Source organism: Bombina bombina, chromosome 1 (genome assembly GCF_027579735.1).
Source record: "Bombina bombina isolate aBomBom1 chromosome 1, aBomBom1.pri, whole genome shotgun sequence".
Classification (NCBI taxonomy): domain Eukaryota; kingdom Metazoa; phylum Chordata; class Amphibia; order Anura; family Bombinatoridae; genus Bombina; species Bombina bombina.
Window position 1 is genome coordinate 841,103,367 of NC_069499.1, and position 18,330 is coordinate 841,121,696.

Consider the following 18,330-nt stretch of genomic DNA (forward strand, 5'->3'; position numbering starts at 1 on the left):
GGTCCTGAGATCTATTAATTATGTATACAAATATATACGTATAGCATCATTTGTATTATGCTTATCTCCTATTGCATGTATTTTGTTAATATATGACTAAAATGCATATCTGTGACCTGCGTATGAATATACAGGGATAATGTGCATGTGAATTATTTTTATACATAATCTTTAGGACACACTCACATACGTATTGCATTATATTTTGTACACAGTGATGTGGATGATGTGACTGCTGTAGATTCACGAAGTTACAGACATGAGTATCTTGGGGTCAATGATCTTTTGGATACAAAAATAAACCAGACTAATGTTGTGGTGGATAAAGACAGGAAGGAGGCAATGGATGATCAGAGTGAAAGGCACCGTGGACTTGGGAAGTTATCAGATAAATGCTGGATGGGTGTAAGTGGGCATATAAAAGGGGTTCTGCTTTTTTGAGTACTTTACAGATCTGGCATGGGGATTACAGATAGATTCTGAAAGAGATGGGGTAGGATAAAACAGAATATGGGCTGGGAGTTTGAAAACTATACATAAGGGTACAAGAGTTCTGCAAATTAGACCTAGAGGGTGAGGATGAGAGAGGGGGTCGCAGGGGGTCTGGGAAGTGATCACAGGGTTTTAAGAATTTATATCAGAGTGAAGGTTATGGGTGTGAGAAGCAATGTGGCAGGGGCACAGGGGTCTGAGAAAAGATCAGAGGGGAGATTGACATCAATGACCCTGAGGTATTACATGGAGTGGTTTTGTTTGGCTGAGCACCCTGGGACACAAATAATAAGCAGCTACCCCCTCCCAGGGCAGTAGGTCCCACCCTCAGCCACCTGCACACAGAGCAGCGCATTCGGGTGCCTGCATCTCTCTGTCCCAGACGGGAAACCAGATGCAGGCACTGGGAGAGCTGCTGGTCGGTAGTGTACTTGGTGTGTGCTGCCTTGCTGCCACTTAGACTTTGATTAATACTTTTGTATACAGTTTTGTGTTGAATATGTGTACTGTATGTGCTATGTGCCTCAGGTAGTATGATACACACACTGTGCGCTCAGCCTGACAGGTGAGCCGGCCAGCAGGAGGAAGGCCCCTGTCTCACCTACATGGAGTGGTCCCAGGCACTTGACTATGGCAAAAGGTGGGGGCTGTACCATGCCAGGTAAGAGCCTCATTAAGCACCTCCAGGGCGCCTAGCAGCACTCACATATTTATAACTAACTCCCAGGACATGTTATTCTGACTTAGCAATTGTGTTTTATATTTGATCTCTTTTTACTTATGTATATGTTGTGATATTGTATATATAAGATCAGTTCCTAGGGTGTGCATGCACACATGACAATACAACTCATGATTCTGAGATATGTATGTATATATGTGTGTATATATATATATGTGTGTGTGTGTGTTTTAGTTTTCTACAGACATTTAACACATCATTAATGATTGTTTCTGCATAGATGTACCCACAACATTTTTTTACAATAGCCTTATACCCTTATCACTTTATAATAGATGCATTGAGAGAAGGATATGGTGGGTATTTTTTAAAAACTTTATGTATGTTACTCTCTTGTGTGACGTTTAATGCAGACGTTATGTAAATTTCTAAGCTTGCTAGTTATACTATATCAGCACAGCAGTACAAGAAATATATATATATACGACGTGTTTAGCATTTTACGTTTTTGAGCAGACATGCTCTTGATAATATAGCAAAAAATACTACTTTATTTGCCGTAATTGTTTATATAGTAACGCATTTGTAAATCACCTTGTGTTTCTACTATGGTATATATACTATGTGTGAGTGTGATATATATATACACACACACCCAGATGTCAGGCAGATTTATGGTACTATGGTTGTAGGGTCCTGTTTATATGCTGGGGCTGCAGGGGCCCTCTACACCAAGCAGGCAGTGAGTTCTGTCATTGAGTTGTCTGGGACCATCGTTGTCCATCATCTGTTCCGAGGTCCCTCAGCACACACTCTGCATCCCTGAACTGGTACCCCTGGCACCTCTATATGTGCCATGGGCTTTTGCTGGGCATGGGCATAGTGTGAGTTTTAATGACACACCCTAAATACACCTGTAATTATGTGGGCTTGCTAATTGCAATGTACTCGAAGTTAAAAACAGTTGTAAAGCAATTATGTGTAGAATAAGAAGAACATGTCACCAGCTGTTCTGTTGATGCACATAACTTTTGTGTAGTACATATCATTTTAAAAATGGGACTACACGTTGTGTTAGACTGGTATTTCGTACCCGATTAATTTTTGCATAAATACATAAAACAAATAGCGCTGCTGGATACTGTAACACAAATGGCTACCGTGACAAATGTGCCCTGGCTGTGCGTTTGGGTAAAAAGTGCCCACGCTTTAGGGGTGATCTTATGCACCAAATACAAGAAGATTTAAACAGCTGTATGTTCGTTCTATAGAGTTCCTGCCTCTGTAGTAGAGATACAAAATAGTTCTAAAAAGACAATATACCAAGGTTTGGGCGTATATTCGTTATAGCAATTGTGCAATATTTTGGAACACGTGTATATTCGTTTTAAGAGGGTTGTATATTCCGGGAGAGCCGTATATTCGTTCTATAATATTATTGCAATAGTGTTCATTGTGATTTTACATACCAGTTCCATATGGGATGTCAGCTAGTGTGCTATGCGCTAGTTTTCCTCTATGTATTTGCTGGGCTAAGTCGCTGAACTATTCATGGCTTGTTGTCTGCAATAAGATGCCTGATCGGCTCTATGTTGTATTCACACACAGTTTTCCATATATCCATTCGTTTTTTCCCTTATAAATCGCTTAGTGCTGCATTGGTTTGCTGTATGCAGCGCTGGGCTGCTGGTGCTAAGCCTGGTGTATACAGCAGCAGCCAGGTGAGCCCCCAAATCCAAACACACCCGCTCACTGTAAGTGTCTTGTGACCCCATTACCCCACTGCTGTACTGACACCTCACTCCCTGACCCGGTGACACGCTGCACATGGTCACAAAACTTTCACAACAAACACCTGAAAAAACATGTGTAGCCCATGTCACCTGTGTGCTCACTGCTGTCACATTCCAGGAAATGACACACTGACTACCTCTCTGTATTACTTTGTTCTTAGATACTTATATCCTATATTGCTCAAAGTGTATGTATGTATACACACTCACACACTTTATATAACACACACACACATATATATATATATATATATATATATATATATATATATATATATATATATATATATATATACAAACACACATATAAATATATATATACACACACACACACACATATATATATATATATATATATATATATATATATACACACACACACACACACACACACACACACTATATATATATATATGTATATATATATACACACACAATACATATGTATATATTTATATATATATATATATATATATATATATATATATATATACACACACACACCATATATATATACACACACACACCATATATATATACACACACACCATATATATATATATATACACACACACACCATATATATATATATATATACACACACACACCATATATATATACACACACACACCATATATATATATATATATACACACACACCATATATATATACACACACACACACCATATATATATACACACACACCATATATATATGTGTGTGTGTGTGTGTGTGTTGCGTGCATACAGATACAAAATACAAGTACAATATATTTCGTGCAACTAGTTTAGGTAATAAAATGGATTACAATTTACACAATATTTATAGATAGATATATCTAGACAGGTGACAAATATATGAATATATATATATATATATATATATATATATATATATATATATATTCTGTTATGTTTGAAATTATTTTAAATATAGTTGTAATGTTAATGTTAAATAATGCACAATTCATGTCATACACTATATATATAGATAGATAGATAGATAGATAGATAGATAGATAGATAAAACAGGCATAGGTATATGGCATATATATTTGTAATTTACAGCTAAGCTTTCACATTATACAAAGAGTAGTAGAAGGTCTTAATTACAATTTTCATAAAACAGAAATACTGCTTATTAAATGTTTATTATAACATGAAAATATGATATGAGAAATAGAAATCTGTACAAATGCACAGAATATACACGTTCCACAATAGTTACTATAAGAGATTAATATAATCTGTAACAAATGTTTTTAATAAAACGAATAACAATAAGAGCCGAGTGCAATTCTAAAAACTCGGTCACAGCAGAAGCATCAGATTTGAATAATGGAAATACATCTACAATGTGACAGGAGAAGAGCAGCTAACTTATTTCACAGAATCACAGGGTAAAGGGAGAGGAATAACAAACACAGCAAACAGCCCACAGACTGACTGCTCCCCGGGGCAGGAATAGTATTATAGGGGTTGTAAGGGTAGAATAGAGCTGGTATTAATAATAACAGCATCGTCTCCTCTGCCCACATTTTCCTATTCACACATATGGTTTAGGCTGTAAAATACATAGTCAGTGGTTATATTTTAGGAGAGAAGGTGATAGATGAGAGGGATATAAAACTGTAGTTAATCTGATGAGAGATTATAAAGAGTGGGCAGCGATATACCATGGAGAAGTGGCATTATTTCACACCTGCCCATCTTCATTCCAGTGCTTTACTGGCACTTTATAGCCGATGTGCCTTACCTTATAATATGGCATAGAAACAAAAAAACAAGGAGTTAATAAGCCAGGGGTATATATGACTGAGATAAAAGAGTTTTGTGATTTTTTTACTGGACAGTAAGTTGTATACTTCTATGTGTGGCGGAAAATACAGGTGTTTAGGATGTAGGGCACTTTTTATACTGGGTTTTTATATTTGCGTGGGATTGCTCTATCAATCTAATAAATTCATTTTGTAAGGCAGTTTATATATATATATATATATATATATATATATATATATATATATATATATATATATATATATATATATATATAAAATGTATTTTGGTGTATAAAATAGTGACCCAATATGGCAGCATATAAACGTGGTGCCTGTGGTGTGTGTATATATATATATATATATATATATATATATTTATATATATATATATATATACACACATATAATGGTTTTGCTATAATAGATTTCTCTAAATATACATGTTTTTGCAGAGCTGTATATCTCTTCCTCTCACACATGTTTACATGTAAAGCGAGAGATTACTGCTTTAGTTGTATGTTTGTTTATGGCTCTGGGATAAGCAATGGACTAGCCACAAGACCATCTATTTATATCAGTTGGACTAATGTTGTTTTGACTTTTTAAAGGTAAATTACTTCATATATTTTAAATACTTAAAAACTTGAACCAATAAATTCATTTGTATATATTAAAATGACAGCTGTATTTGTTTGCATCAAAAAGTGTGTGTTTTAAAAGGTATTACAGTTTATGTAGGGAAATAAAACGTACTATGTGGAAACACATTATGTTCATGTTTGTGGTTGTATATCCCTGTCTGACTATACAGCTGTGGGTGATATTAAGATACCTGAGTACAAGTTGTGTACAAACGTGCTGGAGCTGAAAATGTTACATTCAGCTCCAGAGTTACCAATAAGGGAGAACTTAAATTCAATGTAAATCTGGTGTTGAACGTATTCATTTTTCAAGTAAGATATTTATAACATTTATAATTGCAATTCACATATATATATATATATATATATATATATATATACATATATGATTTTTGTCCAGTGTCCCTTTAATGTAACCCCTTGATTGCTTATGTTTTGTGTGCCTTATCTTTAGGTTACAGAATCAGTATAACATTTTAAGCAAATTCATGTTTCTGTCTGTAAGCTGTGAGCAAGCTATACTATCCTTTATTTAGCACTTGCTATATGAAAGTGAGATTTATACAATGTCTGCTTACTGTCCTGCTACAGTACAATCTATTCTATATTTATACATAATGCAGGTATATTAAATATTGTGTGTTTACTACTATCTTTTTGCCACTACTATATCTGTACAACATGACATTATTCTGCTCCATCTTTACAGTATTAATAAAAGAAATCATTTTTTAACCTCTATCTTGTTCTCTCACCTACTATATCTTTTTCAAACCATCTGAATATTTAATTTCAAAGATTTTGAAGTGATACAATAATTTCTGTTAAGAGAATAAAAACTAGATATAAATTATACAAATTAATTGTGTCAAATAATGTGTTCGGGATAATCACATTTATTTGACTAACACTATGCAAATTAGTGGACAATGTTGCACTTTTTTTGGGACGTGTGGAAGATAATGGTGACCAAAAATGATTCATTTTTGTGAATTTGGGTCTCTTTCATTATGGTAATAAGGCAAACTGTGCCACAGAAAAAAAAAGTGTGCATATCTCATGAATTATTTAGCATAGGAAATCCGTGCAATATTTCTGCTTTAATGCGCTTTAAGTCTATAACTCCAGAAGTGACCTGTTTTTAGGTGATGGAGATTAACCAGTGTTACAACTAAAACTTACACAAAGCAGGTGTCATATAAATAATGAGAGCAACTCAATAAACTTGCTCTAAGCATCAAATATTCTAACGCTCTCTATATATGCAACTTATATTACAGAAAACTCACATTTATTTTTCTCACATTATATATATATATATATATATATATATATATATATATATATATATATATATATATATATATATATATATATATACTCAACATATGTATTATTTTCTTTACAGCTCATAATTCATAAATTAAATGGGATACATGTGTGTGTGTATGTATGTATATATATATATATATATATATATATATATATATATATATATATATATATATATATATATATATATATATATATATATATACACACATATGTATATATATATATATATATATATATATATATATATATATATATATATATATATATACACCATAATAAACTATTTTATTGATGCCTAACTTTATCTTATCTTACCTTTTAGGCCCTGACTTGCTGATTTACCTGGCCTCAATATTAGTGTTGTCTTGTGCTCCCCAGCCATACAGATGTTTAATCTCACTTCATATAGTCTGTTTAAAGCTAAGGCAGCTCGTTATATTATAACTACTTCCGTATTTAGATAAACAAATAATTCTATTTAACAGTAATTATGACATTTAGGTGCTGGGCTGCAGAGGTTAATACTCTCATTTCTCTTTAGGAAAAGCAGTAATAAAGCTAGAGGATTTCGGTTGTTTTGGAAGGTAAAATATGTAGGATGTGTTTAAGAAGAATAATAAAAAACTAGTCGTGCTGTGGGAGGAGAATATATTACATTATAATAGGGAGCATCAGGGGTCAAGAGTCTGGCATAGCTGCTTGTGCCCACCAGTGAATGATGGTTATACCTGATCGTTTATACTGTTTGTCTTTCATTCCATACTCCTGACACAGACATCCATTCATATATATCCTTATCAAATATACAAATTATCCCTCTTTAACCCAATTTGCTGCCAGATGGGGCACTTTAATTTGTTGCCGTTGCCTTTATCCGCGGAGAGGGTCAAAAGAGCAGTCTCATTTGCCCCTAGATAAACAATACACGTCTACAAACACCACAGTTCTTACACTACTCGCCTCCTATTCCTTTTTACCCCCTTAAATATGTTTTATTTTGTCTATCCACATAAGGATATGTATTTCACTACAATGAGGTTTATTGCCGGTGATTATATATGGACCACCTTGTGCTGAGAGGAACTGTCAAAAGAAGAAGGGAGGGGGGTCCTCTATATTAGGTTGTGCAGGATTCTGAAATATAAGGACATTAAAATATTCCCAATGTACTGTGTTTGACTATATATATATATATATATATATATATATATATATATATATATATATATATATATATATATATATACACACATACACACACTGCTTCTTATTGCCTTTAATTATGGGGATATTTTATGAATCAGAATGAACTGTTATTTATTTAGTAAAATTACACTGAAATCTATTGCATCTAGCAATACTACATTACAATAATTTACTGGTATTTTTAATGCAAGCAGCAATATACTATGTATTTCTTGTTGCAATCATTTATATATACTGAAGGCATCTTTTTGTAAAGTGAGAACTTGTGAGTATGTGAAGTGGCTTCTATCCTATTGTTATGAAACAGGAATCCGTATTCTGCTGCTCTGACAATAAAAACAGCATAGGAACAACGTAGATTTTTAAAAAAAAATTAAAATAGATCATATTGATTTTTTAAAGTAAATAATAAACCAATGAAAAGTTACTATTGCAGTATGAAATGCTACTTTGTTCTATAACTTGTTTTGTCCTCTAAGGATGAATTTGACTATTTAATGGGGATTTAAACAGCTTTACCTTTTTCCCCCAAAACTGGCTAGATGAGCTAAACTGCATATATCATAGTGATTTATTAAGGCAAAATAAACATATACATAACTAGGGCTCATGAACTCAGGGGGTTTGCCCATCTGCAGGTGTCATACTGTACTGCATACTTAAGGCTGGGGAGGTAATTATTACCTGATTTATCCTGATATATTTAATTATTTCTAACAATTTTCTAATTGATCTAATTATCCCGAAATCGTACAATTATGTAGAATGCCCAGGGATCTTAATGTTCTATACTCTGAATATCACTTGTTAGATTTACTACCTGATCCAGTTTTGCATTATTACCCACACCCAGAGCATGGATAATTTCCTGCAGTACTTATTTGATGCCAGCCCTATTTTATTTTTTTCTGCCAGTGGCCTGACAACCTAAACTGTCTGCGAACTCCTCCCTTGTGGCAGGTGATATCCGTTGCTATCCCTAGATGACAAGATTAACAGTTCCAGTGCTAGAGGAAATCATTTCTTGGATTATTATCAAGTGCCAGGATTTTCAGGTTTAGCCAGATGTTCCATGTCTGCACACCTTTAAACTATACCCAGGGAGTGCCCATTCACACACACAAAAAAGGAAAGCCCTGAAGGCTGTGCAAAAAAACATAGCATGAGGCGTATAAATAGAAAGGAGGAAGAGACTTTCACTGATGCCCAGATCTAAAAAGGACTTACAATAGAACAGCTTCCGTCTGCTAAATAACGGGACACTTCATTCCCAGTATAGTAAAACAGATACTGTCTATAGTGCAAGGCATTGCTGAATTCCTATTCATTTTTTGGCATAAAAACATAAAATGTGAATGCTAATTTGAAAATGATGTTGATACTGCTTCCAGCTTATACTATTTATGTGTGTTTTTGTTCAAGGGGCTTATTACCTAAACACATATTAAGTGTGACCTCATTCTCTGCGCTCATTCTCAAGGCCAATACTTCATTAATAGCTAGTGCCAGTGGTAATAGATTTTAGATAAGACCAGCAAAGCTGTAGATATGAGACAAGACACTGATATACCACAATCTATTTACAGCCATAAATCAGTTAGTTTTTTTTAAATGATCCTGGTTTAGAAGTCACAAGTACCTGGTTCCATTTATTACTGCTGGTACTGTGTAATTGTGCAAATCCTGATATCACTTCACAGATTCTCATCTGTCTCTAACTCTCACATATAAAGCAGTGCATTTTCTTTATGAGTGAGAGAGGAATTTCACAATATTCCATAACTTTTCAAAAATAAAACAAGTATCACCTTATGGAGTTATCAGTTGTATATGTCAATAATATTTGTATATGTGCCACCCACTAGTTAAAGGGACAGTCTACTCCAAATGTTTTATTGTTTAAAAAGAGAAATAATGCCTTTACTACCCACTGCCCAGCATTGCATAACCAACATTGTTATATTAATACAATTTATAACATCTAAAACCCTAAATATCTGCCTGCTTTTAAGCCCCTGCAGGCCTCCTTTATCTCAGTCCATTTTATAGCATGACAGAGCTAGTTAAAGGGACAATGAACCCATTTTTTTCTTTCATGATTCAGATGGAGCATGGAATTTTAAGCAGCTTTCCAATTTACTCCTATTATCAATTTTCTCCATTCTCTTGCTATCTTTATTTGAAATGCAAGAATTTAAGTTTAGATGCCGGCCCATTTTTGATGAACAACCTGGGTTGTTCTTGCTGATTGGTGGCTAAATTCATCCACCAATAAAAAAGTGCTGTCCAGAGTTCTGAACGAAAACAAATGCTTAGATGCCTTCTTTTTCAAATAAAGATAGCAAGAGAACAAATAAAAAATTATAATAGGAGTAAATTAGAAAGTTGCTTAAAATTGCATGCTCTATCTGAATCACAAAGAAAAAAATTGGGTTCAGTGTCCCTTTAATGTGTATCATATATATATATACTGTATACACTATGCTCACTCCTGTGGAGCTACACATGAGACCCCTAAAATGCAAGTCTTTATACTGATTGGCTAAAATGCAAGGCTTTATACTAATTGGCTAAAATGCAAGTCATAAACAGCTCTGAGATAAGGGGGCAGTCTGCAGAGGCTTAGATACAAGGTAATCACAGAGGTGAAAAGTATATTCATTTAACTGTGTTGGTTCTGCAAAACTTGGGAATGGGTAATAAGGGGATTATCTATATTTTTAAACAATCACAATTTTGGTGTAGACTGTCCCTTTAAAGGATAATTTGTAATTCTATAATTCTGATGTGCCCAGAGAGGGAACAAATGACAGAAGTCTGCTTTGCAGGCGCATACCTAGCCTATGATTTACTCTGTTTCCTTTTTTTTTCTACTAGCATAGCAGGTGAGTAAGACCATCCAGGGGAAACCCCCACCTTCTTCAATAGCCAATCAAGGTAGGTCGTGACCAGGGCCTGTAAAGTACTGTATAGGAAGCCTGTGAAGCTGAGAGTGATTGTTCTGTACATCTGATCACCTTGCATTGCGCTGTTGGATGTTATTCTTTAGTCTCAGTTGCATTTAATCCTAACTGATAGAATAGTTATGCTGATATTCCCAGTGGCTATGCACAGCATTAAAGGGACAGTGAATTCAAAATAAACTTTCATGATTCAGAGTATGTAATTTTAAGCAACTTTCCAATTTACTTCTTTTATTTATTTATTCTTTAGGTATTCTTTGTTGAAAAGCATACTTAGGTAGAGTCAGGAGCAGAAATGCACTACTGGGAGCAAGCTGCCGATTGGTGGCTGCACAAATATGCCTCTTGTTATTGGCTCATGTGGTATATTCAGCTAGCTCTCAGTGAGGCATTGCTGCTTATTCAACAAAGGATACCATAAGAATGAAGCACTTTTAAAAAACAGAAGTAAAATGTAAAGTTGTTTAAAATGCTATGCTTTGAACCATGAAAGAACAAAATGTGGGTTTCATGTCCCTTTAACTTCATGGATACTTTACATTTTACCCAATCAGTATGTTCATTTGTTGAAAGACTGAAGAAAAAACAGTATCAATTTCTTCTCATTCGCTGCTATCTGCAGATCATACAAAGATGGTGGGTGCACACTATTCCTAGGGACACTGGATCACCTTTATTTAAACTTTATGGTGTGACAGTACCTGGAATGCCACTCATGGTATTTATTTAAAGGGACATAATACTCATATGCTAAATCACTTGAAACTGATGCAGCATAACTGTAAAAAGCTGACAGGAAAATATCACCTGAGCATCAACAGTGCTGAGGTCATGAACTCTTTTACTGTGATCTCATGAGATTTGACCCTTAACTCTCATGAGATTTCATAGTAAACTTCCTTAAAGGGCCAGTGAACCTAGAAAATAGTGTTATATAATTCTGCACATAGTGCAGAATTTTATAACATTATATTAGTGCTAGCTTTATACAACCTAATATTGCTGCTGGAATTTTATAAAAAAAGATGGTTTTTCAGACCCACTGTCTAATCACAGCCCGGCCTGACTGCCCCATTACACTCAGTGTAGCTCGCAGCAGGAGCGAGCTACACTGACTGTAATGGCACGGTCGGGCTGGGCTGTGACTAGACAGCTGGCCAGATGCGCTCTGAGGCAAAACCAGACCCGCTCAGTAGAGCACAGAGGGCGGGTCTGAAAAACCCTTTTTTTTTAATAAAATTCCAGCAGGTTGTATGAAGCTAGCACTAAAATAATGTTATATAAGTCTGCACTATGTGCAGAATTATATAACATTATTTTCTAGGTTTACTGGCCCTTTAAACTGAATAGGGAAATAAGATGAGTGTGCACGTAAGCTCACTCCCGTAGCTGTCCCGGGACAGACATACTGATTTGCTGCTTAAAGTCCTTTACAATGGGATGTGGCTACTGAGGAATTTTTGAGGTAAAATATCTTTCTTTTTTTACATAGAGATGTTCAGGTGATATTTTCTAGTCAGCTTTTTACAGCTATGCTGCATCACTTTCAAATGTTTCAACATTTGGGTATCATGGCCCTTTAAACATATATTTAAAGTCAACTCCAAATCTGGGACCTAGCTGAAACCATCTGCTGAAAAGTGACCATTGCCTCATCTTCTGGACAGTAGTATCAATACTCTTGAGATGTTGCCGTCTTTCTTTTGCTGTATGCATTTTGTTCTATGATTCCCTGTTATCGATTTATAATCGATCTGTGGCTTTAAAGAATGAAGTGGCAAGAGCTAGGATTCCAGGTATAGTCAAGGATCTAGTCCAACTAGTGGTGCAGATTAAAGTGCCATAATAGTTTAAACATTATATGCTCTAATTCATTAGAAAACAACACTTTCAGGACTTGTGCATTCTTGAAAAATGTAAAGTTGACAAACCAAATGGAAGCATTAAACATTGCTCCTATCACAGCTACTCTGATCACGTCTTCACAGTGGGATGGTCAGTACCTATAAACTATTCTTGATTCTTCAGGAACAGGTTACAGTACAGATAGGACACTCTTCATATACCCACTGAACCTACCCACTCAAGGCCTTGATGGTCCATACTTAAGGACCCAACCTGTCTTTTTTTCAAACCATACAAAACAGGATGTAAATGACACTTGATTTTGTGTAATAGATTATTATTATTGGTTATTTGTAGAGCACCAACAGATTCCGCAGCGCTATAAACAAAGGCGGAGTAGAACAAAACATTTATAGGGATCAAACGGGTAGAGGGCCCTGCCAAGAGTCGCACTGTTGTAGTCAGCTCTTAAAAAGGTGATCTACAAACAGCTGGACTCTTAGGCTTACATGCTAAGGGGGTTCAGGGGATAGTAAAGGAGGAGAGGAACTGGTATAAAGAAAGGTTAGTGTAGGTTGTATGCATCCCTGAACAGTAGAGTCTTTAGGGAGTGCTTGAAGCTTTCAAAACTAGGGGAGAGGTTTGTGGAGCGAGTCAGAGACTTCCACAAGATGGGAGCCAGTCTGGAGAAGTCCTGTAAACGGGAGTATGAGGAGGTAACAAGAGAGGAGGAGAGTAGGTCATGAGCAGAGCGAAGGGGACGGGAAGGAGAGTATCTGGAGACAAGGTCTGAGATATAGGGGGGAGCAGTGCAGTTAAGGGCTTTGTATGTCAGAGTGAGAATTTTGTGTTTAATCCTAGAGGCAAGAGGAAGCCAGTGAAGAGATTGGCAGGAAGGTGCAGCAGATGAAGAGCGACATGTAAGGAAGATGAGCCTGGCAGAGGCATTCATTATGGATTGTAAAGGAGCTAGGTGGCAGCTGGGGAGACCAGAGAGGACAGAGTTGCAGTAATCGAGGCGGGAAAGGATGAGAGAGTGGATTCAAATCTTAGTTGTGTCTTGTGTAAGGAAATGTCTTATTTTAGAGATGTTTTTAAGGTGGAAGCAGCAGGATTTAGCCAAGGACTGAATGTGAGAAGGGAAAGAAAGATCTGAGTCAAATGTGACCCCAAGACATCGGGCATGCGGGGTAGGGGTAATGATGGAATTTCTTTTGACTTGGTTTCTTCCTAATACGACTTGATGTCTTCAATCTGCTTTGCTTCAGAAACTAATTCTCAGGTTAATTGAACCACTGAGCATATTGCATTCCCTTCTGACTTCTGCAGAATTAGTTAAATGGTCCATTCCCCATAGTCCTTTAAATGAGTCACTTTCAAAGTTCAGCTTCCTTCCATCCTTTCCATTCACCCAGTCTTTCATATGTCTTTTCCCATTCAGTTTGGAGCAAAGTCTGTACTTTATTTTCATGCCCATCTTAATAAAAAGGGATATTTGTTGTACTGGGGAACTATCTGCTGATTGGTGTCTGCAGATATATGCCTCTTGTCATGGCTCACCAAGCTAACTGTTCAGCCAGCTCCCAGTAGTGCACTGCTGCTCCTTCAACAAAAGATACCAAGACAGTGAAACAAAAGTGATATGAAAAGTAAAATCAAAAAAATTATTGTATGCTCTGTCTAAATTATGATGTTTTGGTTTCAGATTTCATGTCCTTTTAAGCACAACTGGAGGTTGCAATTTCAGGGACAGTCATACCATGGTCCCCCAGGATGCCATTCTCACTGTCATTTACATATCCAGTGGAAACATCAAGCTGCCAGGAGGGCATACTCTCTTTCAAGTGACATCCCGGGTAGTACATCAACCCTATGGGATCCACAAATTCCAGTGACAAGTGCATATATTTACTGCGGACATGGTAAAGAGGTCTCTTCAGGAACATCTGCCTACATTGATCCACAAAGGAAATTCTAGATTTGGATGTGAGAAAATATTATGTTTAGTCAAGAGTGGGACATACGACTTGCCCATTCTCCATGCTGATTGTTTATTAACAACTATGGGCCAGTGGAGCGTTATGTAACGTTCCCGCTCAATTGTTAACTGCGCTAGAAACAATCTTTTTGCGAGCATCGGATTGTGCTCGTATTACAAGTTGTAAGTAAATTGTTTTTGATTGCATGTTAACCCGATTAGTGTAAAAAGCCGAACTTACAATATTGTGTGCACAATAACGTATTCTCCCATAGAAGTCAATGGAGCAAAAAAAGTGGAACAAATACCCAACACCCTACTCGCGTGCAAACCTGATAACATATTCTCAAATGCGCTAATATTTCACATTCCAATGTTCTTCATATAACAGAATATGTTTATTTATTCATAAATACCTATTTCTACATATATCTATGGTATTTTGCTAAAATATATATCTATACCTATATAAATAAATAGAATAATTACCGTATGTGCAAAACATTGGAATATGAAATATTTACAGTAAATAAACAGTATACTACTTTATTAAATATGAATATTGCATAAATATGTTTTTTTTTCATGTTTTCATCTACTTGACTGCAAAGGGCTCCAAAGCACGTATATATGTATGTGTTCATATACTGTATATATACATATCCATATATTGACATGTATATGTATGTATCCCTATTTTAAAGCCTTTAGCCTGCCTTTTTTTTATCTGAGACCTGATATCTTTGAGCCCTTCTAACTTTTTTGTGCAATTTTTCTTAAAATAATCCTTATTAGACAGTGTTATTATGAGTGTAACTGTACTTTGTAATGTATTTTTGGTGTGTTTTGTGATACTTTTTTGTTTTGCGAAACAGTTAACCAGAGCTCTAAGGTCGCGCTTAACTAAAATTGCGCTCAAGCGATCGTGTTTACTTTCAACTTGTAATACAAGTGGGGAAAAAAACTTTTTTGCTTGCACGTAACTGTTAGCGCTCCACTTGTAATCTAGCCCTATGTTGGTACACATTGATCATGGTGTATGATGCATATAATTCATAACATATCTTAACAAGTACCCTGATTTACCTATTCCAATATCCAAAGAAAATAGCAGCAGTGTTCTCCGCAGTACCTTTTCAATGGATGCACCACCCGCATTTAATTTTTAAAGGAAATAATATTATTATTCAGACACCTTTTTTGTTACAGTGTTTGTTATAAGCAACAAAAACTTTACTCTTAAAGTGAATGTCAACTTTCATGATAAAGTGCCCGTTTTTAAAAAGAAACGATTAAAAACGGGCACTTTCATTCATGAAAGTTTACATTGCACCGGATTTTATGTATGTATGTATTGGGTACTTGTAAAGTGCGGCTTATCACCCGTAAGGGTCTCAATTTTATCAACCTCGGAAGGATGAAAGGCTGAGTGGACCTCACCAGGGATCGAACCTGCAACCCTTGGGTTGCTACAGAGCTCAGCCACAGTGCCTTAGCATGCTGAGCTGTTACGAATACTTACCTTCTCCTGAAACGCAGGATCGCCGATCTCCCGCTTGCTTCTTTCTGCTGTACTTACACAGCAATGACGAAAACGGCTTCCTCCAATCACAGCGTAGCCTCACCAGATGAACGCTCCAGGGGGGAAGTCGTGATTGGAGAGAGCCGGTGTTCTGGTAAGAGGGCGAACTTTGGAAAAGAGCGAACCATGTCACTTCCTGTGACATTTTATCAGCTGTTTCACACATTTTGGACCTAATGTGCATGCGTGCCAGCGTCATCACATACCTGGCCGCATACGTCACTGCTAAAATATTTAGAGCTGTGAAATTCAGGGAACTCGGAACTCCGCCCCCCACTGCAACTACTCCCATTACTACTACTACTGTAAAGCTGAGTCTACGTGCTCGTGCATGAGAAACAGCCCCCCCCCCCGCCACTCGGCTATAGCCACTGCTTCTTCTGATGATCCAATGCAGCTTTTCACAGGCTCCGTTCAATGTCATTATCTTATGAAAGATAATGACATTGAACGGAGCCTGTGAAAAGCTGCATTGGATCATCAGAAGAAGCAGTGGTAATGACATTGAACGGAGCCTGTGAAAAGCTGCATTGGATCATCAGAAGAAGCAGTGGCTATAGCCGAGTGGCGGGGGGGGCTGTTTCTCATGCACGAGCACGTAAACTCAGCTTTACAGTAGTAGTAGTAATGGGAGTAGTTGCAGTGGGGGGCGGAGTTCCGAGTACTGCCGAGGAGCCTAATAAACAGCTTTCCATGAGCGCACCATTTGTGATAGAAAATCCCATGCATGCACTCTAGAAAGGGTCCCTGAATTTCACAGCTCTAAATATTTTAGCAGTGACGTATGCGGCCAGGTATGTGATGACGCTGGCACGCATGCGCATTAGGTCCAAAATGTGTGAAATAGCTGATGAAACGTCACCGGAAGTGACATGGTTCGCTCTTTTCCAAAGTTCGCCCTCTTACCAGAACACTGGTTTCGTCATTGCTGATGAAGTACAGAGGAGCTGCAGGCGTGGGATCGGCGATCCGGCATTTCAGGAGAAGAAGATAAGTATTTGTAAAATCTGATGCAATGTAAACTTTCATTAATGAAAATGCCCCTGTTTTTAATAGTTTTTTTAAAAGTCAGGCACTTTATCATGAAAGTTGACATTCACTTTAAATATTGTTAACACAGTGTGATTTAAATGTATTATTTTTCAAATAAACTGAAATTTCTTTGGTTAACAGTACACTGATTCATAACCATTCACAATACCTACACAAATACACAGGCTATGCGACATTTAGGGTATATTGCTTTATATATGGTGGATTCTTTGAAATAATTAAAATATTATAACTATTATTATAACAAACACTTGCTGTTATTTATATAAAAATTAATTATTTTACTGTGTCACTTTTCTATATGAAAAAGGTTGATTTTGAAACTAAAAGGAAATGGAGGTTTGTGCACACTTACTTATAACTTTACACAGCACTGTCTGTGCAGAGTAACACACAAGCAATAAATCTATTTTTTTCCAGCAAAGGAACATCTGCTTAAAAAAAAAAGTATATTGAAAAATAAAACCTGTCCTGTCCTCATAACATCTGAATTGAAATCCTTTGTGCAATTCCTGGCTTTAAATTATAAATAAAATTAGTAGTACTATATAACTGTTTTTATGTACGATAACAAAAAAATAAATTATGATTAATAAAAAAAAAATGGTTTTGCTGCAGTCTTTATTGCAGGTTACCGTGAGTTACTTTGACACGTTTCTCACTTGTGACCTGTGTGTGCTTTGTCTCTGTTGCTATCTTACCCTTGTGTCTGAACGATGTCTGTCCCTGCTCTTCACTTTCAGCCCCACCCCTGTCTCCCCAGGAACATGCGCAGACTTCAGGAATTTCTCATTTGTTTACCTGCCAAGGACCACATGACATTTTGGAGGAAATGCTGACATCGCACCCTTTCGGTGCCCTCCCAGCTCATATTCACACACTTCTCTACCTTCTGCCCTCGAGCATCTTGGCTTTCCTTACCCTTGTAAGAAGATGATACATAAATCCTAGTTTATTGATGTATTAATAGCTTGTAGAGAGA

General features: G+C 36.3%; 1 protein-coding gene and 1 long non-coding RNA gene across 2 annotated transcripts in view; one reads left to right on the forward strand and one right to left on the reverse strand.

Moving 5' to 3' along the window:
* Positions 1 to 18,330, reverse strand: part of ZFHX3 (zinc finger homeobox 3) — a 285,532-nt gene that overhangs the window by 123,898 nt on the left and 143,304 nt on the right. The window lies entirely within an intron of this gene.
* LOC128646048 (uncharacterized) lies at positions 1,137 to 16,410 on the forward strand. Its single transcript, XR_008400177.1, has 3 exons — positions 1,137 to 1,153; positions 10,805 to 10,864; positions 14,441 to 16,410. It is a non-coding gene; the product is annotated as an uncharacterized LOC128646048 (long non-coding RNA).